The 24,210-nt window shown below is 39.3% G+C and overlaps 2 long non-coding RNA genes across 3 annotated transcripts; both read right to left on the bottom strand.

The window, feature by feature from the left end:
* LOC109835069 lies at nt 17,819-19,360 on the bottom strand. Of its 2 annotated transcripts, none has more exons than XR_002245612.1 (2): nt 18,557-19,360; nt 17,819-18,352 (listed from the first exon to the last, which is right to left on the bottom strand). It is a non-coding gene; the product is annotated as an uncharacterized LOC109835069 (long non-coding RNA). The 2 variants fall into 2 exon arrangements; XR_002245611.1 differs by having other exon boundaries at nt 18,562-19,360.
* Nucleotides 19,375-22,047, bottom strand: LOC109835068. Its single transcript, XR_002245610.1, has 3 exons — nt 21,724-22,047; nt 21,481-21,590; nt 19,375-20,327 (listed from the first exon to the last, which is right to left on the bottom strand). It is a non-coding gene; the product is annotated as an uncharacterized LOC109835068 (long non-coding RNA).

Below are 24,210 nucleotides of genomic sequence, written 5' to 3'. Positions count from 1 at the left end.
CAACTTCTCCCTAGGCACGTCAACCGACGCCACTCCTCTTGGATTCGACCCCGTCTCTCACCACACATTTCTCTCGGTGTACAAGTGTATTACAAGTGACTCCTCACAATTAGGCTCAAAATACAACAAGATTGTTCTCTACAATAGATGAGAACTCAATGTAAGCTCACTCTCTAAGTCACACAATCCCACAACCTAAATGTAATAAATATAAATTTGTTCTCTACAATAGATGAGAACACAATGTAGCTCACTCTCAATTTGTTACAACTCCCTACAACCCAAATTATACAATGTATGCAAATACAATAAGCTCAATGGTTGTGTGTGTACAAAGAGATAAATAAAATCAAATCAACTAAACTCAAATATAAAATCTAGCTTAAGAACAATGATAATCAAACAAGTATATAAATGTAAAGCTAGAGATTGAGTTTAGAAAACTTCTCCAATAGATGACAAGATGGAGAGATGGAGATTGGAGCCCAAACAAGAAGATGATCTCCTCCACTTGTGAAAACTTCTTCATAAACCAAAACAAACACTAACACACTTAAACCCTTGTTTAAAACTCTTTAAACTTGTTTAAAACATTTCTTGAGTCACCTTAGAAGTATGAGGGCATGGGGTATATATAGGCTCATGAAACAAGCCCAAAAACCCAAGAAAACCAAGCAAAAAGACAAAAAAATGGATATATCAAAATCTGGGAATTATAGCCGTTAGCTACAGTAACCAACGTCCAGAGACATTTCTGGTCGACCGGTCCGGTCGACCGGATTACTGTAGCAGTATGCAGCTATTTTGTAAAATCAATTTAAAATAGTAAATGACCTCCAAAAATTATGAAATATTGTGGGAATGTTTTATACATGTAGAATAACATGTCAGAGAAAGAATTTCTGAAAAATCTTTTCCCAGTTGAGAGAAATAAATGTTTGAACACAAAAATACAGTTTCTGAAAATCTGCTGTGATACACGATTTTGTAAAATCAATTAGGCACAGTAAATCAACTCCAAAAATAGTAAAAACTGGAGGAAAGTTTCTAAACATGTATATAAACATGTCAGAGAAAGAATTTTTCAAATATCACTTCTCATTTGTAAAAACTCATCAGTTTTGTAAAACATGCACGAACATGTGCACGAACGAAAACGTGAATTTGTAAATTCCTTTAAACATAACAAATCAATTCCAAACTTGATGAAACTTTGAGAAATGTTTGCAAATGATATTTTGAACATGTTACAAAAAGAATTTTCCAATTTGCATTTCCCAATTATGAAATCTCATTATTTTGCAAAAGTGTTCAAAACATAAAAACCCAAAACCATGCATGTATATATATAACTATATATATACATAGAAACCAAATACGTGTGTGTATATGATATTGAGCTTAAGGTACTTAACACACATAATATAAAATCTAAATTAGATTACCCAAGCTTTATCTTGATCTTCATTGTAGCTCAACTTGGTACACATGCGGATGAAGCTTGAACTAGTTCGGTTCGGTTTTGAATTATAGGTGGTTCGGTTCGGTTGTTCAAATTTTGGTAAAAACCGAACCGAATCGACCGTTGCACACCCCTAGCCCCTATATAAAGGCCACGACTTCTTTCTCCCCACTCCCGTTCGGTTCCAGCTGCGTCTCTCTCTCATTTTCGTCGCTCTCCTCCTCCCAAACTCTCATTGAGCCACGGATCTCTGATTTCAACGTTAAGTTTTATGCGGAATTTCAGCGTGAAAGATCTAACAAGTACTTTCTCTTCCTTCTCTTCTCATTTGAAACGTAGAAATCTAGGGTTTTCTCTCCAAAACGAATTTATAGTGTTTGAACTCTATTTGTAGTGGTTTATTTAGAAAATTTATTCTTTTTGTTGTTGAAATTTGACATTTGGGGCATAAAATACTCAATTTTAAGGTTTAGGATTTGGGGGTTAATTTTATGGTTTAGGATTTGGGGGTTTACTGTTGTAATTGGGTCTTAGGGTTGTAATTGGGGTTTAGGGTTGTAATTAGGGCTTAGGGTTGTAATTGATAATATTTTTTAAATTTTTTGCATTTAAATGATATAATTTTGTTTTGCATAGGTTGAACAATAAGATTCTTATTGCTTGCTCTTATGGTGGAACGATTAATTATGGAATAAATAATATGTCAATGTATGTCGGAGGGGTGACAATCCCGTTAATGATATCGGAATCATATAGTTACCTTGACTTGGTTAATGAATTGCATCGAGTTAAGACAATTGACCCACGAGAGTGTCGACTAAAAATAATATGCAATTGGCCAATAACTTATGATAGAACATCCGTAGTTGAGATCTCAAACAATCATTCGATGAGTATTTTGTTTAATTTGAGCAGGTCATAACCAACTGTAGAATTGTTTATTGAAACGGTGTCACATAGTACGGGCCAAATATTCAACCCCTCCAGAAGAATTCTCACGCATATTAGATTTAGGAGTTGAGTCTGAAGGCTTTCTTTCTTCTTCGAGTGAAATACAGCGGACTCAATTTCAATATCACAGTGGTGCACCTTCATATGAAGAGGATGAAAGAAGCGACGCCTCTGATGGTGAAGATGAAGATAGTGCACCACTTGACAACATGCAATTTGAAGATGTTGAAGAGAATCCAGATTGACCTGATAAGGCTTATGTTAATAATGAATATGTTGAGTACGAAGAACCACCCCCGACAAGTTTGAGGATGATGAGTGGGTTCGTTCTTCCACAGTACATGATATGCGCATTGGATTGTCTCACTCTGCTACAGATATGGTCTTGGGAGAGATTGCATTTAGGTTGCCCAGATTTGAGAGAGGCACGTGCTCTCGATGACCATATTCCGTTAGGCTGCAAGTATTACTAAGTTATTTTGAAAAATATATTATTACATATAATTTTATATATTTATTTCAATTTATACTTACTAACTCATTGTAAATAAATTAGATGGAATGTATCCAGATCTTGGCATACCTCATCAAATGGCCATGAAAACTTCTATAGGAACGACCTCGATCAAATGGAGGATGAACAGGTATTAAATCATAATATCTAAAAAATTTCAATCATTACATCATTTATTACTGAAATCTGTTTTACTTTATCTTTTTATAGGTCAAGTGGATGCCATATGAACAAGTTTTAGAGTCACTACCAGATATATGGAGAGAAGAGCCGGATGTGTGGCATGCTCGCGTCCCGATCATATGTTTTGAGATTGTCGAGATGCACTGCCCGACCGTGTGCTCCGACAATTTGGGCTACAACAACATATCCTGGTCCCTGTGGAGATAATAGAGAGAAATCCCAGAAAAGTTGCACATCGTCAAGATTGGGAACATATTCACCGTGCTTACATCGGGAGGTGGGATAACAGGGAAGAACAATTGGTGATGGAGAGGGGTGACGCACCTGACCTAGGCGTGTATTTGCGGTGGTATTGAGGGATTACTTGTCGGTGGACATTTCAGGAGAACAAAGCCCCTAAGGAGTACATACCAAGAGGCCCAGTTGAGAGAGAGTTGGTAAGTGTATAAGCAAAATATACAGTTATCTTATGAGTTTTATTTTATTATCATCCAAATCATAATAGCTTTCTTGGGGCTTTTATCTTAAGTACAAGAGCTCGAAGAACTTTCTACTATGGCACATGATGCAATCCGAACGAGTACCGTGAGGAACACGTTCATTCGCATGATCAAAAAGATTTGGTTCGCTCTTCAGAGGACGCATAATGCAAGACGTGATGGATGTGAGGAGAGACCATTTGAGTACGGTCATCGCCGGTTCCGAGGACACACGGGGCAGGCTCAAGCGGTGCACATGATGAAGCTGGCGGCTCTCAGCAGGCCCAAGCCGGATGTCACAGTCGGTTCGAGTCGATGAGGATGTCATGCACTCCCAACTTCACACACAACCGGACGAGGAACGAGAGAGGGAGGGGGAGGGGGAGGGGAGGGAGAGGGAGGGGAGGGGAAGGGGAGAGGGAGAGGGAGGGGGGAGGGAGAGGAAAGGGAGTTGTATCCAATTGAAACTGAATATTATGTACCTGATTGAGTATTGATAGGATGTTTGCATTTGAAACTAAATATTATGTATTCAATTGAGTATTGATTATTAGTATGTGAATTGCATAGTATGTATTCGATTGATTATGGATTTTTATTTGAGATTATTGATTGGTATGTGTGTTATTGTGATTGTGATTGTATTGTGGATTGACATGTAATAGTAGGAGTTTGAATTTCTAGCTAAAATTGTGTAGTAGTAGAGTCTGCCAAATGGTCGGGGTTCCCAACCCCGACCATTTTGCGCACGTACACGAAACGATCGCGGTTCCCAAACCCGACCATTGTTTGGTAGGAAAATTTACCTCAGCTACCTCTCTATCGTATGGTCGAGGTTGCCAACCCCGACCAATTAGACATGGTCCTAAATTAGTCGGGTTTGGCAACCCCGATAATATTAGGGGGGGTTAGTCACCTAGAACTTTTTAAGTAGAACTGGGATAATTGGTAAAGTGGGATAATATTTTGACACTGGGATAATTTAGTGGAATAATGATGGGTAATTCTTAAAGTGGGATAATTTGGTAGGATAATTTGGTGAGATAATAATGGATAATATTATGAAGTTGCATAATTTGGTAGGATAATTTGGTGGGGGTAATGGTGGGTATAAATTACTATTGTTAATAATTGTATATTAAAAATAATATAATATTGATAAGCAAATTCTAGTAATAACTATAAAATATAATGCAATAAAGCATCACTATTCATCTCAAATAATAAAATAATTTACAAATAAATAAAAATCTAAATCCCTAGAGTGACTCGACTTTCATCATCCCATATGGCTTTTATCATCCCATATGGCATCTGCCATAGAATTTCTCCAAGCTCCTACAGCTGCTCGTTGAGTCTATAACTCGTCTTCTTTATCGGAGTCATCATCTGCATCAGCAACATTTCGTGGAGCTTATAGCGGAGGATCATAAATGTCGAAGTTCAAATCTCATAACATCATAAAGAAAGAAAAATAAGCATTTTTCAGCCATTAACCATTTGGAACAATCTCATCATGATCGCTGAAACCATTTGGAACAATCTCATCATGGTCGACAGATGAACTATAAATATCCCAATCAATTTACTGAGCCCATTTAATAATAATAGATATCACCATTAACCATTCAACATCAAATCATCAATGTGATCGCAAAGTTGCTTGATTTAATAATAATAGATATCACCATTAACCATTCAACATCAAATCATCAATGTGATCGCAAAGTTGCTTTCTAACTTATAAAAAAACATAAATAGCCCGCATATCTTTAGCACTAACCCACCAACACTATATTCTTAACCTAAACCACTGTTGTGGAGAGAAAACTTAGTTCAAACAAATAATAATAAAGTAATTTAACGTCAAAGCTATAAATAAAGTAATACATCTTGAAAATAATAATAAAAGATCTAATCATCACAAAAACAAAGTAAAGACAAAAAAAAATGAACGGATGATTGACTTAATAGCAGAGAAATTTTCTAGGCGGAGAAACTAACCAAGAGGGAGGGAGGCGACGTTTTACTTTTTTTCCCAATTGTATTCTTTCCAATCTGTGGGATAATTTGAGAGAGGAGAACTTATGATTATATATATAGGTAGTATAATTTGTGGGATAATTATGACCAATTATCCCAATTCTAATTCTAGTATAATTCTACTTGACTAACGCACCAAAAAAATAATACAGTTCTTCTACAAAAGTTCTACTTGACTAACACTATAAAAAAATATCCCATTTCCTAAAGCGATGAATTTTGATACTAAGATTTTGAAGACTTAGTGTCTTGCTGGGGAAGATTGCGATTTGAGCAATTTTGAGGACCTATCATCCTATTGAAGAGGAGTGATCTGCATTCATACTCTGTGGGGTGATGATCGTCAGAAGTGTAATGTTAACTCGACGATGTGAAAGATTCGTTACTCTTAATCCTGTGGATTCCAAGTAACCAACCCCCAGTCTTGATTAAGACTTAGCAGGGGAATAAAAAGAGGTAGACAAGGCACATCACCTAGTGGGGCACTATCCATGAAGTCGGAATAGAGGCGCGTCACCTGGTAGGCCATTATTTGATGAGTTTGACTATCAGAGGTAACTGTTAACGTGATAGTTTTGATGGACCCGCCATCCTATTGAAGATGATTGGTGGGGAAATTTGGAGGAAATGGACTATCAGAGGTAACGGTTAACGTGATAGTTTTGGTGGACCCGCCATCCTATTGAAGAGGATTGGTGGGGGAATTTGGAAGAAATGAACTATCAGAGGTAATTGTTAGCGTGATAGTTTTGATGGACCTGCCATCCTATTGAAGAGGATTGGTGGGGAAATTTGGAGGGAATGGACTATCAGAGGTGATCATTAACGTGATAGTTTTGATGGACTTCGTGGTTGACAGAGGTATTCTGTTGAACATGACAACTCAGAAAATTTATTATTCATAATCCAATGAACTACAAATAAACCAACCCCCAGTCTTGAACAAGTGCAGGGGGGAAGGGTAGACGTGACACATTGCCTAGTGAGCCACTGTCTAACGAGTTTGACTATCAGAGGTAATTGTTAACGTGATAGTTGTTGGACCCGCCATCCTACTGGAGAGGATTGGCTTCAGCGGCCGTAGTATCTTCTTCTTCTGACTGAAAAGATTGGGCTTGGTCCGATTGCTCAGGAGAAGGTTGGGCTTGGTCCGATTGCTCAGGAGAATCCTGCCTACTTTGTTCTTCAGCTTTGATCCTGGCAATAATCTTTTGAGCCTATTCGCCTTGAGAGATTAGTTGTCTCCAAGAATGACATTCTGCAACTCCGATTCGGGCTAGGAGGTCGGTTTGCAAATTGTGCCGACAGGTCTCCACTAGGGTAGACTGTGTCATACCTGACGAACACCGGAGAGCCATGGTTCGGAACCTCTTGACGAAGGCTTTGACGGACTCCCTCTTCTTCTGCTTAGTGGCAAGAAGGGTATGGATAGAGACTTCTGTATCCTCTTCAAAGAATCTTGACAGGAAGAGTCTCTCTAGATCTGTCCACTTTTGGATACATCCTACAGGAAGTTTCCTGAACCATTCAAAGGCAACTCCCTTGAGGGTGCCAATGAATAATCGAGCCAGTATAGCGTTATTTGATATCACATTCTCAATCTGTAACTTGAAATGATATATATGTTGGTTCGGTGATCCTGTGTTGTCAAAAGTTTATAGTGTCGGGACCTCAAACTTTGGAGGATAAGGGGATGCATCCCATTCGGCAGGATAGGGTCTGACAACTCCCTCTTCTTGGAGCTCGCTTCTGTTAGAAATGGCATTGAGGCGGGCTTCCAATTCTTCCATTTTGGCAGACTGGAGATTATACTCGTTCTCAGTCTCTCTTCCTTCATCAGAGGAAGATTCTAGGTTGTGGGCTTCTTGGTCAGAAGCCGTGTCATCAACCACCTTTCCCTTTCCTTTGCTTGTGTGAGGTCGGGATGAAGACGTTTTTCCTCTCTGGGAAGATTCTTGCCTGGGTGGCGAATATGTCTTCTGAGATTTGGCCTTGTTTGCGACGATTTGAGTCAACAGGGCCATGAGTTCATTGATGGCCTCTTGCTGAGATTTGATCATGGCCTCCTGCTCATCAAGTCTCTTCGTGAGATCTTCATGGTTTCCCGTCATATAAGCGGGGCTCTCATGTTCAACAAAAGAGCTTGATGATTGGGACTCTGCAATGGCTGAATGTTCATCATTGGAATTGGTTCCCTTGGCTAACCTCTGATAGTTGACAGGGGGAATGGCTCCTGTTCGCGTCCGAGTGCGTCGGTAAACTCCTTCAAACTCGTTAGCGATTTCTCTGACGGTCGGTGAACGACTTGTCTCTGAGTTATTGGAACTAGGACCTGAGGCTTTCCCTCTGCCAATCACGTTGATAGTGACTCCAGGATACTCGGTCTCTGGAGACTTCTTCTGATTGTGAGGTTTGAGTTGGAACCCCCAGTCTATGATTGGATAGGACTGGCTCTTGGTGAACATGGATCTGGTTAAGATGCCTTAAATCCATGGACTTTTGACATCCGCCCATCAATCTAGTCGCGCTACGCAGAGTATTCGGGAGTCTCGCTGCCCGGTCAGCGAGCCGGGGGGCCAGGGGGCGGTAGATGCCTTGGATCCATGAACTTCTTATATCCGCCTCTCAATCTAGTCGCGCTACGCAGAGTATTCGGGAGTCTCGCTGCCCGGTCAGCGAGCCGGGGGTCCAGGGGGCGGCGCGATATTTGAGATTTCTGAGGGGGTTCTGTATTGGATTTCGTCAACTGAACGCTTGCCTGAGCTTCAGGTTTTGCTGATGAAACGCATATTTGAGAGTTGCGTTTATTTTGTGGAACGCGCCCATGAGGGTTGCGTTCATTTTGTGGAACGCGCCCCTGAGGGTTGCGCTCCTCAATGAGCATCTTTCGACCGGATACCCGTCGTCTTGGCACGGGTTTGGCTGAAGCTGAGCCCACTCTATCGGGGGAGGGGCTGTCCGAGCAGTCTTCCTTGGGCGGTTCGGCTGCAATTGGAGTAGTTAGAGCTTTAGTCTCTTTGGAGACTTTGTGGATCTTGCGCATAGCCTTGGGGCTAAGGGATCCGGAGGAGAGGGCCTCCTCAAACTTAGCTTGATCAAACTCTACCACGAGAGTTTCGACGGTTGTTCCAGTGAGATGAACATCGGATTGCGCCACCACTTCTTCGTCAGAGAAGCTCTTCCCCAGCGGAGTCGCCATCTTTTGTTTGTGGAAAAATTTGCAGTAAAAGAAACGAAGGAAAATTGATTTGTATTCCTTTAATCTCAGTTACAATTGGATTTCCTGATTACAAAAGAGAAGAGAATGATCTGGATTCTCTCCTTTGTTCGGTGGCGATGGAGTGCCTCCCTCGAATGCTCGCGTCGAGTTTGCTCTCCGTTGACGATCTGAATATCTTGATTCACTGGAACGTGGTCTTCTCCTCACGATTTGACGTTGTGGAGAACTCTGAACGAGTTTAAAACTCTATGAAAGAGTTGATTTAACCGAAAGTCGGTTATAAGCCAAGGATGAAGAAGATCTTGTTGCCGATCTCCAAAGCTCCAACCGAAGGATGAAGGATCCTCTTTTCGCTGCCAAGAAGTTCCAACAGACCAAACCTGAACTGAATTGATTTTTAGTTATTTATAGGGGATTAAGGGGTGTAACCACCTCCTTAATTCGCTCCTAAGTGGGGCTAATGGGATGTAACCGCCCCTTAAATCACTCCTGAGTGGAGTTGTGATCCCCTCAGATCGTGGGAAACGGTTTTGGAACCGTTCAGCTCGTGTTTGAACGAGTCAAACGCAGGCCCGCGTTCTGACGTGAATTCTGCATTCAAACGCAGTGTCTGGAAGCTTGAACGCATCGTCTGGAAGCTCAGACGCAGCAATTAGACGCTGCGTTTGCAGCGTTGGAATCTACGTCTGAGCTGCGTTTGCAGCGATTTGGAAGCAGCGTTGGAAGCTGCGTCTGAGCTGCGTTTGCAGCGATTTGGAAGCAGCGTTGGAAGCTGCGTCTGAGCTGCGTTTGCAGCGATTTGGAAGCTGCGTCTGGCGGTGATTTGAGCTGCGTCTGGCAGCGATTAGAGCTGCGTTTGGCGGCGATTTGAGCTGCGTCTGGCAGCGATTAGAGCTGCGTCTGGGTTGCGTTTGCAGCGATTTGGAAGCTGCATTTGAGCTGCATTCATGGCTATGAACGCGATGTGTCTTGATGCTGGTACGCGGGGAGGACTTCCACGTCTTGGTTTGAAGAGACCGTCGATTTGTAGTCTTGCAAAGATCGTCATTTTGTAATCTTTGCTTTAGCTCTCTGATATATGAGAGTCGTCAGATTGTAACTCCCGATGTTGATTATGAAGGCTGTTTGATTAGAGCTCTCATCGGTTATCGTGAAGGTCGTCAGATTGTAACCTTCAGCGATCTACGTGAAAGTCTTCAAATTGTAACCTTCTGGAAGTCGTCAGATTGTAACTTCCATCATCGGTGTTTGATGGGGATCAGCTATCTATTGTGATTTTTAGACAGCCTATAATATCATTAACAATATAATACATGACACACTGTGATACATGCACATAGCTACAGAATCGCATGTACATGATGTCCAGTTAAACAGATAATACAAAGGCAATAATGTAATACATGACACAAATAATATAATACATGACAATCGTGATACATGATAACCAGTCAAACAGATAATATAAAGGCAATATTATAATACAATGAATGTTCTTTTTAATTCATAACCTAGTAATACATTATTATGATGATGTTGAGGCTCTACTCTGCGACCGTGTGCGGTTAGCCTGCGATCGTGTGCGTGCCGACAAAAGGACTGTCCTTATAGTTTTATCGACTCCGCTGCGGACATGTTTTTTACCTTTACGCCTTGGCTCACATATAATCGCAGGTACATCAGGGTGTGCTAGTGTAATTTCATCGTCCAGATTATTATTTTGTGTCAATGAAAACTCCTCGGCTATTTCGTCGGCCAAGATAACCTCCTCATCGTGATCTTCGTCAGACACGACTTCATGAATGTAGGCTCTAGGCGGATTCTTAAGGATAACCCATTCGTTATTTTTCATTATATCTTTAACATAAAAGCACTGTTTGGCGTGAGTAGCTAACATGTATTTTTCAGACTGATATATTTCCTTGTTAAGATTAACGATTGTGTAACCGTAGTCATCCTTCGCCTTTTTCTGTTCACACCAACGAACCTTAAACATCACATGACTGACTTCCTTATTAATCCCATAGAAAATCTCCACGATGTCTTCTACCTGACCGTAGCAATAGATTTCACCTTGTATCGGATTTAGATCTTTTGAACTAGCGTATGACAGTTGCGAGAAGGAGCAGAACACACCGCTGTTTTGCGTTTGTCGTCTCTCTTCGAGACCGACGATGTTAAACCTAAAGCCGTTGACACAGTAGCCTCCATAATGCTTAACCACATTAGAAGGACCTCTGGCATATAAACAAACTTTCTCAGACAGGTTAATCTCATTCGTAATCCGTTGTCAACCTTTAAGAAAAAGAAGCAAATAGTTTACATATCTGTTGACAGGCACATATATTTGATATACGGATCAGAAATGTAAAAAGATCTTACTTCACCCTTCAGCAATGCAGGGAATTGTCTAGAGTGTGTGTCCATAACTCTCTTATTTTTTGTTCTGCATTTAAGATTAGTCTGGACATGTCGGATGTGAAGCCTAGACAAGAAGCATTTATAACGGTTAAATAGAGATAATTATTGTGAGGTGATATGATCTGATTCAAACGGTTAAATACTTATGCTACGTATATGTTAAATATAGTATCATTGATCAGGATATATGTGTGGGCTTGAACTAGCTCCATTCTGGGGAATCTAGTATCCTCCACACGATCATTATAGAATGTTCAATCAATTATTCGTTGGGTATGGTTTAGCCTTGTCTCCACACCCCGCAAGTAACGAGAGATGAAATTCAAACTCTCATTACTTATATAGTTCTCTGCTATCGATCCTTCAGGACGTGCACGATTATGCATCAAATGTTTCATGAAACCCAAATACCTACAAGCATATAGTTTCATGATTTGTGACAAAATTGAACTGAGAAACGTAATTTGACAAATATTAAATGAATATTTTGTAATAATAAATACCTCTCCACGGGGTACATCCAGCGATATTGAACTGGTCCTGCGATGCGGGCTTCGTATGCTAAATGTATTGTGAGATGCACCATGACCATGAAGAATGAGGGTGGAAATAGTATTTCCATTTTACACAGTGTATTAGAAACACGTCCCTCTAATTCTTCAAACTCCCTGACATCAATCACCTTAGAGCACAGTTGCTTGAAGAAACCGCAGAATTCTATTACCACCATCGCGAGTTCCTTGTCAGCATGTCGCAACGCAACCGGGAGAAGTTGATGTAATAGAATATGATGATCATGTGTCTTGAGTCCCAAAATCTTTCTGTCCTCAATATGCACATTTGCTGAAATGTTTGAAGCATAACCATCCGGTGTCTTCACGGACTTTAGAAATAAACACATATTGTGGACCTCATCCTTCGACAGTGTGACATGGGAGGCTAGGAGTTCAAACTTTCCGTCCCCCTTATCTATAGCTTGCAGTTCCGTACGAATGTTTAATTATGCTAGGTCTCGACATGCCCTTAAGTCATCTTTCGATTTTTTCCCGTCCTGTAACAAAGTGTCAAGAGATTCTCGCATATGTTCTTCTCAATGTGCATGACATCCAAGTTGTGACGTATTTTTAAACTTCTTCAATATGGCAGCTGATAAAATATGCTGAAATTTGACCATCCATGCGGAAGTTCGGTGCCTTTTGAGACACGCTCATGCGACTGGACATTGCGAGGCCTATTTCCTTTTGATTTTCCCTTTCCCTTCCATTTTTGCTTCAATATTTTTCTCCTAACACCAAATGGATTTTCTTTGTTGAATCTTTTTTTTCCAAATATTTTTCTAGGTAAAGGATGTAGAAGCTCAAATATTTCTTCTCCGGTCAGCCTTGGTGGTGCCGGTCTACTTTCTGGATTGCCGTCGAACTTTCCTACTAACTTTCTGAACTTGTGCCCTGTAGGCAACCATCTTCTGTGTTGCCAATAACAAAACTTACGGCTGTACTTCAGGAACTTTCCCTCATAGTCTGACATGCAAATCGGACAAGCAATCTGACCCTTCGTCGACCATCCAGACAGGTTAGCGTATGCCGGGAAGTCATTAATTGTCCACATGACCATTGCCCGCATACAGAAAGACTCCTTACCATAAGCATCATAAGTGCTGACACCTTTTTCCCAGAGAAGCTTCAGGTCGTCAATTAATGGTTGGAGGAAAACATCGATGTCATTTCCAGGAGAATATCTTCCAGGGATCAAAAGTGACAGTATCATGTACGGTTGCTTCATGCACATCGACGGCGGCATGTTGTACGGTGTCAGCAACACTGGCCAGGTAGACCAAGCAGAGCTCATTAATCCAAACGGATTAAATCCGTCGCTAGCAAGCCCCAGCCTAATATTCCGAGACTCTTTACCGAAGTCGGGGTATATACGGTCAATGTGCTTCCATGCCTCACCGTCCGCAGGATGTCTTAGTTTCCCGTCCTCTTTACGGTCGGTCGAGTGCCATCGCATATTCTCAGCCAGCTCGGCAGACATATAAAACCGCTGCAGCCTAGGAATAATTGGAAAATATCGGAGAACCTTCGCAGGGATTCTGTTCTGCTTATTGGATGCACTGCCTTCGGATGTACCCGTATGTTTTTTCCAACGTGATACATGACACGTCGGACATTCCTCCAGAGCTTCATTACCCTTATTGTACAAGATGCAGTCATTAGGACAGGCGTCTATCTTTTTGTAATCAAGACCCAGGGTATCAACAATCTTGTGAGCTTCATAATAAGTTGCGGGGATGCTCTTCTCGCCGCCTGGAATGACTTTCCTGAGCAAGTCTAATAACATCTCGAAATGTGTAACAGCCATCCCACTGAGTGTTTGGATATGAAGAAGCCTCAGCATAAAAGAAAGCCTTGTGAACTCGGTGCAACCCTCGTATAACGGTGACTCGTTTTCTTCAACAAGTCTCATCAATCGGGCTACATCTTGAAACATATCAGTAGTGTTAACATCACTCGAAGACGGCACGGTAAGAATATCTTCCAACATATCAGTTGTGTCAATTGTCGGATTGTCGACATCAGTAAACTCTTCCTCTAATTGCATCACCGGGACGCCTTCACCGTGATGACTCCAAAATACATAAGAGCTATCAAATCCATTGATTGACAGATGGAAACTTACGTCACTCCTAGTGAGCATTTTATCATTCCTACAATTCTTACAAGGACAAAAAATCAACCCGCTGAGTGACCGTAGAGGGTTGGTGTCAGAGTAGGCTAAGAAAGCTTCTATCCCATCCTTGTATCGAGTGTCTAGATGCCTTCGATCACGTGGTATGCCCATGAACGATTTGTCAGGAATTGTCCGCATCTAGAATTTAAAAATTAATGGAAGTGAGCATATCCCTACATATATCATTTTAAGTTATAGGACAAGTGTGTGTGATCGGCTGTCAGAGGAAGGCTTCTATCCCATTAGGTATGTAAACGTAGCGTGTATATGTATTTACGTGTGTTCAAGTATTTGTCAGGAACTGTCCGCATCTATAATTTAAAAATTAATGGAAGTGAGCATATCCCGACATATATCATTTTAATTTAGGGATGTAAACATGTGTTCAGAGGACCGTATGTATGACCGGCTGTCAGAGGAAGGCTTCTATCCCATTAGGTATGTAAACGTGACGTGTATATGTATTTACGTGTGTTCAAGTGTACTATCATTTCGTCAAAATTTATGTGTGACCGGCTATCAGAGGAAGGCTTCTATCCCATTAGGTATGTAAACGTGACGTGTATATGTATTTACGTATGTTCAAGTGTACTTTCAATTCGCCAAAATTTTGGCAGCACCTACCCGCTGTTCTCCGAGTACACTATAGTGGGAAGGATATACTCATGCATATCCCTCCGCAATTTGTACACGGAGAACAACGAGTAAGCGCCGCCGAAACTCTGACGAAAAGAAAGTACACAAGAACACAAGTAAATACATATACACGCCATGTTTACATACCTAACCCGTCCAAACTGGACAGATCCAATAAATATTTATATATAAGCCCCCTCTCACATACGCGTACAAAAAAGTTATCGGACCAAACAAGATGGTTTCGTATCCGCCAACACGCTGACCCATTATCGATCCTCACCCTCACCCCCACCCTCACCCTCACCTAACCCTAAACCCTAACCCTTAACCTCAACCTCACCATCACCCCCACCCTCACCCTCACCTAACCCTAACCCTCACCCTCACCCTCCCCTAACCCTAGCCCTATCATTAACCCTCCCTCAAACTCACACTCACCCCTCACCCTCACCCCACCCTCACCTAACCCTAACCCTCACCCCCACCCTCACCCTCACCTAACCCTAACCCTAACCCTAACCCTTACCATCACCCCCACCCTCACATAACACTCCTCTAAACCCTAATCCTATCCCAAACCCTAACCCTAGCCTAACCCCAACCCTCACCCCCACCACCACCTAACCCTCCTCTAACCCTAATCCTAACCCTAACCCTAACGCTCGCCTAACCCTAACCGTAACCCTAACTGAACCATAACCCTAACCCTAACCGAACCCTAACCCTAACCCTAACCCTCGCCTAACCCTAACCATAACCCTAACCCTAATTAAAATTATTTTTTTATATTATAATTTCATCAATATGAACATTTTTTATTAGGGTTTGGGTTTTTTGCATAATTTATTTGTTTTACCAAAATTAAACAATAATTATAAAAATTAAATTAAAATTGCAAAAATAACAAATCCATCCCCCCCCCCCCTTCAATCTCTTCTCTCTCCGCTCCTCATGTACTCGTCGGCCGACGGCGGTGGCCGCGGCGTTGACGCAGGCTCGCGTGCGCGTGGGCGACAGCGAAGAGAGAGAGAGATAGAGAAGAGAGGAGAGATGAGAGGGGGGGATGAGAAAGAGAGATAGGAATTGAGGGGGGAATAGAGATTGACGTTGATTGAGAGAGAGGAGGAGAGAAGGGGCGGTGGGGCAGCGCGGCGAGGCGGCGAATGGGAGGGGCCGGCGGGATTCGCACACCAAGGAGGAGGGGGCGGCGGATTTCGACGGGCGGGGAGTGACAGGGGGGTGCGGGATTTCCGCGAGGGGGGTTTCGAGCAGCGGGGGGGGTTTCGCAGGGGGGGCGGATATCAGACAGAGGGGTTAGGACAGCGAGGGTTCCGAAAGGGGGAGGGGCGGGAATTCGATCGAGGGGGAGGTTTTGACGATAGGCGGGGGGGTTTCGACAGAGTGGTGTGACGCGCAACGGAAGGGAATCGCCGGAAAAGGGAATGATCGAGAAAGAGGAAGGCGAGGCGAGCGGACTAGGGCCGCAGCCGGCAGGGAGGCCAGAACAGGGCCAGAGGGAGAGGCCGGGGGGTTCGCCAGCGGGCGGAACAAGAGGAAAAAGGCGATTCGACGGGTGGGAAGATTAATTGGGTATTAATTTCGGGCGAGGGCTGCCAAAAAATTTGGCGCCCGGGCGGCAAAAATTTCCCGACGATGTTTTTAGCGACGGAAATATTCCGTCGCTAAACCCTACTATTCCGTCGCTATATCTATTTTAGCTACGGAATAATAGCGACAGAATTTTCCGTCTCGCTAAACCCTACTATTCCGTCGCTATATCTATTTTAGCTACGGAATAATAGCGACAGAATTTTCCGTCCCTATAAATAACATATAGCGACGGAAAATTCTGTCGCTATTATTCCGTAGCTAAAAACTCATTTTCTACTAGTGTCATTTGAGTGGTAATTTTGTAAATATTGAGATTCAAAGAGCAAATACCCATTGATATAAGAAGTGTGTATGCTTAATATCAGGCCCCTAAATTACCATAAAGTGTTGATATTGGTCTCTGCGGTTAGTTTGTCTGCCATTAATTGTTGAGGAATGTGAGGTGCTGGAGACTTGAGAGAGAGTGTGTGTGCATGGGAAGCTGGGGTTAGCAGCAACTGATGTTCTATGAATGTTTTGCATTTATTTCTTGAGTCTCATATCTCGAAGATTATTTGTAAAGTTTTTATTTTGTTGAGAAAATAGGAATTCTGTCCCTTTTATTTTAACTAGTTGGATTGCACGTGCAATGCACGTGGTAAATTTTTTTAATTTATTCTTTTGTTATTGATTCATTTCATTAAGATTTATTTAATTTAAACCATGTATCAAACATATGGATACATACATTGCATGTGATACATATTAAGAAACTACAAGAGTCAAAATTAATAATGTTTTCATAATTATGCATTGAACTTATACACAATACACAAGATGAATGTTTTCATAATTATGCATTGAACTTATACACAGTACATGTGGACAACTACAATTTAACTGACATGAGAATCCATATTAAAAACAAGTGCAAGTTTTCAACAATCTATACATGTTAAAGAAATAGAAAATACTACATTAATATTCTAACAGATGGTAACCTATCTTGAAGGACAAAAGAAGCGAGATATGGTAACTAACATCATAAAGAAATAAATTGCGACCCCCAAGTTGAAAGTATTTAACAAATGGGATGAGAATCATTCATATAGAATTCTTGAATAAAAGAATTAATCGCTTAATCTTTTCAGTACAGTCCAGTCTCAAGAATAATTTGGAGAACCCAGATCCATTAAAAACATTAATCGATCATTGATGACATTTTTCATGAAGAAGTTGGAAATCAATGCATGGATAAACAAGAACCACACTATTTACAAAGAACAATATAGGGAACATAATGGTTCCACCTACATTGTAAAGTTTCGTTATTAAACCCCCTCATAACAAGCTAGGAGGTGCAAGAGTTCTTTTTAGCCTGCACCTAGATTTTTATCCCAACATAGAGACAAGTATGAAAATTAAAATCAGTTTTTCTTTCAAAACTATTAAGATTAAGCAGTCACTTCCTCAATTTTCCTAAAACCAACATAGTCGTGATTCAAGAAGTATCCACATAAAACTACGTACGTGTTTGTGTGCCGTGCGTGCATGTAAAAGAGAGAGGAAAAGGGAAGCACATTATATCTGTAACTAATCCTCATTTGATAAAAATGTTGCCCAATTTGAGCTTCTTTTACATTGCTTCTACTATTTGTATGATGTATAAATTGTTGCCACTAAGGGGAGTGACCTATCCCCCTTGCAAAATGTGCTCTGTCGTGAGAAAAACAAGGACCACAATGCATGTTTAGACAGCATGGAACCTGATAATCCAGCCAGCCAAAATACACCACCTCTAACAACCCTCTTGCTTCTTAAGTCAGCTACCATCCTGAGTCAGCACTTGTCAATCTTTTCATATACAGACGATACAGCTATCTACAAAGAAACAGCAAAGGCACTAACACCCAAGTTTTGCCTGACAGCTGCTACTGATCGCAGAGACCCCTTTCCAGTGTGATTCCATCCTGGGATTCTTCTTAGAGTAGCTATCAGAAGACTCACCAGAAAGTTTTATTCAGAATACTCACCATGTCTTTTAACATGAACACGCAAGGGCAGAAACTGAGATATCGAGCACATGCTCTTAATCTTGTAGGGATGTCTGAGTAAGTGAGCTGGAAACAAAAAAAGCAATTGCAAGAACTTAAAGAACCAATCTCTCATATTATTTGGGTATCCCATATTATTCACAACATATGCTTAAAATACAAAGTGATAAAACATGAACTGATTTAGAGACTTTCCTAATCGTATCTTTCAGCAAGAAAACCAAAAGGAAAGTTGTCTTTCAAAAAAATAGTGAGTTTATTAGGAAAAACCTCACATCTTGCCTCATCCTTCTCCTCAGCTCTCCTACAACTCTATAGGCAGCTCCTTGCCCCCTTAGACCGGAGCTGGCCACAGTCAGACAATCCTGGAACAACCACTTTAATGTCATGTTCCTTATCTTCACCGTAAAACCAATCCCTGGCAATGTGAGGGTATAGTCGAATCGATGCATGCTTTAGATTGGGCACCTCTCCCCGTAGAAAAACCCCTGCCAGCAAACAAACATAAACAAAAGGAGAGTTAACAAAAAAACCAAATGGAGTATCTATACACATACAAATGAAGGGTTAAACTAAATTTGTACCTGTAGTGAAGAAATGGAAAAGGTTTCAAGATATGCACCGAATCGATGCAGGCTTTAGATTAGGCACCTCTCATCGTAGAAAAACCCCTGCCAGCAAACAAACATCAACAAAAGGAGAGGTAACAAAAAAAACCAAATGGAGTATCTATACACATACAAATGAAGGGTTAAACTAAATTTGCACCGATTCCAGGGAAAGACTAAATTAAGAGAAGGCCACGGACATTGATATTTTGTGATTATAAAATATCTTGGTTGTCCAATACTTTAGCAGCCAAGCATTCAGACAAATAATGCAAGAAGCTAATACTTGGAACTTCATAAAGCATTCAATAATGCTTCCAAATAAAGAAATATAATGGTCATGTAAATTATTCTATCACCATGCAACCATGAGGAAATGTAGTACCTTTGTGCATAATGGTTCATAAAGCTTCTGGTATTTCGCTTCAAGTGCTGCTCTTACCTCAAAAAATTTTGCCTCGAGCTCGTCATGTGCTGCTCTTACCTCAAAAAATTTTGCCTCGAGCTCGTCATGTTGACACTGGTTAAAAGAACAAATAAATGTCAACAACTAATAACTACAAATGAAATATAGCAAGAAGCAGTCAATCTCAAGTGAAGTATTAAATAAGATAGGAACCATGTAATTCAGAAAATAAAATAGAACTCTAATACTGAAGCATTATTCCATTTGCCCCTTAACATCTGAAGGCATGATACTGCCAGGAGTTGAGGGAGAGGGAGAACGAGAGAAAGTAAATCGTGAAGGAGAAGTTGGAGGATATTTAATTTATTTATTAATGCAAACAAACAGGAGAGTTTGAAAATCAAAGTTAAAAATTATTAGAAAAGAACTGGAGTGTTCTCGTATAAAATCATGTACTAATCGTATAAAACAATATGTTTCCTATAAAATTGTACCACTATATATACACGAGGTTATGTTACGAAGCCTCCCTTGCCAATTCAGAAAAGAACTTCTCATCGCACACTAAAAAAGCAAGAGCGTTCTCAGTAGAAGCACTAAGCAGACTTTTAGGGAACAAATGGACTAACAAAGAACCCAGTTTATAAAATATTTCCATGTTGATTGGCTTAGACACAGATTAGCAACTATTTTTTAATGAGGGCAATCATAATCCAAGTTGATATTCAAATTACCGTCTTATACTTCAATTCATACTTAGTTGTATGTTTTATTCCGGTGTTGATTGCCTATAAAACCATTCATTTCATTTCCATCTGCTTCAAACACAAGCCCTCTCCAAAAAACTCCTGTGACTCTGTAGGGCTACACATAACAAAACATCATCAATGTGCATTACAGAAAAATCAACAGTAGTGAGAGCTGATACCCACATGCCTAAGAATGAAGGGAAGCGTTTGCCGCTAAAGAGAGGACAGGTTATACGTCAGGTAGCCGGAATGATGATCGTAGTCATGACTCCGAGGAACTGCAAGCGAGAGAGAGAGAGTCTGTCAGTGAAACATCGAAGCATTAGACTCAGACAGATCGAGTATTCGCAGTGAAACTTTCTAGAAATTACATGAACCTCTGGAAAATTCAGTGAATTTTGTAGTTTTACATGAAGTTTCATGATCTGTAAAATTATGTGGGTCACAATGGTTTTTGAGTGCATATGGGGTTGTGATGATTAGGAGCATGATTTAGAACTTGATGAAGCCTAATAAATGTCAAAATGCAAGTTTCTCAAATTCAGAGGCAGAAAATTTTGCGATTTGTTTGACCAGTTGACTTGTGGCAATCAAAAGAAAATTATAGTCACATTTCATATATAAAAAAGGCATTAAATTTTCATGTTTGGTTCATATGTAGTCGAACTTACACTATTGAAATATGTACAAGAACAAGGATAAGCAAATGGATACTCATATTTGAGCTTGAATAATGTTTAGTGAATAGAACAAAACTGCTATTTCGAATGATGGCCAAAAACTCACGAAATTATGTCCGTATTGTTCTTCTCATTATTTTTAAAGAAACAAAGGTAATCATAATCCAAGTTGATACTCAGATTACTGTATTGTATTGAAATTTGAGTTAGTAACAGAAAATTACAACAGAGCTTTGTGGGGAAAAAAGTATTGAATTGTCATTTTTTATTCACATGTAGTCGAATTTACACTAATGAAGTGTGGCCAAGAAAAGGGTTAGCCGACACATTGAATAGAATGGAATGTGGCTTGGACAACAATTACATGATCAAATGAAAACCAAAAATTTCAACCAAATATATTATTAATGGACAGCTCAAGGTTTCTTCTTGCTAATTTTTAAATAAACAAGGTAATCATATATAATCCGAGTTGCTTGCTATTCTCAGCAAGTTTGATTAAGCGAGAGAAAAAGGTATTAATTGACATATGATTCGTATGAGTCGAATTTATACTATAGAAATATGTCCAAGAAAAAGGGTTGGCGAATGGATTTTCATGTACATGAATAGTTTGGACAACAATTTCGTGATCAAGATATATTTCTTCAAGCATGAATAGTTTGTAGCAAAAATGAAAAAGAAATGTGATGCAATGGTTTTGTAACGCTATATAGGTTATCCATCATTTTGTGAAACAGAACAAACTTACCTCACTTCTAGCAGAGCTGTCAATCATAACAGATAGTCTTACAGTAGGTGGTTGAATAGGAAGAAGTCATAATATTATCCAATCCGGACGATCATCTTTCGGTTTGAAACCTAGTAGTAGGCAATCTTCATTGATTATTCTTTTAAGAACACTGAGAACTTGGCCATGTCATAAAACAGAAACAAATAAATTTGGACTACTAAAAGAAATAAATTAGAATAACAATTTTGCAAAATTAGCTACCTTCTCTGTAGAAAGCTATTGTTTCCTCTCAACAGGTTCAGGAAGCTGTGCTTGGTCATCAGATTTCTTGCAAAGGACTCATCAACAATAGTTTGTGTGCAGTATAGATAAGTAAAAAATAGTTGACATGCAAATTTAAAGTAATAAAGTGAACTATTCTCTGAATATGTATTTAGATTCACACAATTGAATGTTAAATTTAAGCTAATAAATGCAATAACAATCAAAGCATGCAATAGTTATCAAACAACTATATGAGCATATGTTTATAAATCATGTTAAAAGCAAAAAAAGCATCTAGCTCTACACGAGAGAAAATCACAAGAAAAAGGAAGAAAAAGGAAATATAAAAGCAATAACAAAGATGAGAAAATCATTTTAGGAAAATGGAAAAGAAAAAAGTGCAGAACACAAACACCCTTGCTTCTGAGGCTCAATGCAAATGCAACACATATTGGAAACAAGACATGCTTGAGGGTCATCAGATCATAAGTCTTGAGGCTCAATGCAAATGCAACACATATTGGAAACAAGACATGCTTGAGGGTCATCAGATCATAAGTCTTTGAAGTGTGATTTTTATTCTCAAAGTTATAAGCACTGAACGAACATTTCAAACACAAATAAAATCAAAGCAAAGGTAAATTTGAGAAAATTTATGAAAACAAAAATTTCAAAAGATGAAACCAAACTTCTGAAGTTCAATGCATATACAACAATTAATTAATGGACGGAATTGAAAAAAAAAGAAGGGAAAAAAAAGATCATGCATGAGGGACATGACATATAAGTCTCAACAGCATATAGTTGTTCCCGTATTCATAGTTGTTAAAAAATAAAATATGAAAACAATGGGCACTCAGAATGAAAAGGACTTGTACTGCTGCTCATAGTTCAACGAAACTCATATATGAATAATTTCATTTCCTCATCGTACCCACCTAATCTAGGAATAAAGCTGAGAAAAAGATTATAGGAGAAAAAAATTCAGAAGACAAACCCTGCAAGGAATATTTATCAGACAGATATAGGGAAAAAACAACAGCATCACAGATGAGGGAAATGACATTACAAGTCTCAATATCACATACTATACCCGAAGTCATAGTTGTTAAAAAAAATATAACAATTGAATTTTTTCCTGATGAAACTGACAAAGGAGCAAGATGAAGACTTGAAGCAAGCCCTAATTCGGACAATCTTTGACCTATTGTGGAATTAGAACAAAATGAGATGATGGCTAATTAGAACAAAATTAAATGAAGAGGAAAAAAGTAAAATCATTCTAACCGATGCCAAAATTCTGACAACTGAGGAGATGCGGAGGCACAACGTTGATGATTAGAGCAATAACAATCATCTTTGGAGATTGATGGCTTAAGATCGTGGGACGACGTAACGGAAGAACTGAGAAGATGGGCGGAGAAGGAGGGTAACTGATGAACTGGTGAATTGATTTCATCTTTAAAACTTGGTGTAGGTAACGGAAGATCAGAGGAGGGTTCGTAATCGATCGATGAATTGAAAGGATGAGGAATATAGGCGTAACCGATGAAAGGGTAAAGTAGTTTATGAATTCAGGATATGTTGGTAATTAAATTTGGTGGAAGGCCATTTTGGGGAGGGTAAAGTTTTTCATGAACTCCCTCTTTTAAAGGGTACTATACTAGTTTTTATGCACGTGCAATGCACGTGGTCAAATATTATAATTGTTGATTTTTAGTTTATGTATTTACTATAACATAGTTACAAAAAGTTTATTATTATCATAATATATTAAAAAGTTTCAGATATTTCAATATATAAGATCTTGTTGGTTTCAACATTTTACCTTTCACATAATTAGTGAGGTTTGAAGTCTTAAAATATGAATGATCTAAGAGCAATTTAATGATTTCGAATTTTAATTTTAAAATATTAATGATGTAAGCACCAATATCTAAAAAACTATTATTATTAAAATATATATATATCTTAAATTCATCAACGTAAAATGATAAGTTTATCTGGTCATAGAGGATTTTGTTTAATTATAAAGAAATCACTTGCGTCTATTGTCTACTTCCACTTTCTATTATCTGGTGACCGAGTATTATAGATATTCAAAAACTTTTTTATAGAATTTTCAAAGTTAGAATGTGCAAATTCAATCAAGAAAGAAAATATAAATTATGTGATCAATTCTAAAATATGATATTATAACCTTCCTACATCTTCTCAACTAATTAATTAATTTGTCAAAAAGATTACTCTCTAATTTTAGAAAACTATAAAATATAATTTGAGAATGATTTAAACATATTTTGTACACATGGATTGTATTTTAACAAAATAATATAGATCTATCCAATATTAAATAATATCCAAAATTTTATGCTAAAGAGTTAAAAGAATCTAATAACACTCATATCCAAACTGTATGCTTCATAAATGTGAGACATATAAAATAAATAACTTAATTTATTTTGTTAAATAATTTATTACAAA

This window comes from Asparagus officinalis, chromosome 3, assembly GCF_001876935.1.
Source record: "Asparagus officinalis chromosome 3, Aspof.V1, whole genome shotgun sequence".
Taxonomy (NCBI): Eukaryota; Viridiplantae; Streptophyta; class Magnoliopsida; order Asparagales; family Asparagaceae; genus Asparagus; species Asparagus officinalis.
Note: the sequence above shows the minus strand (reverse complement) of the source record. Positions and strands in the feature narration are given on the sequence as shown.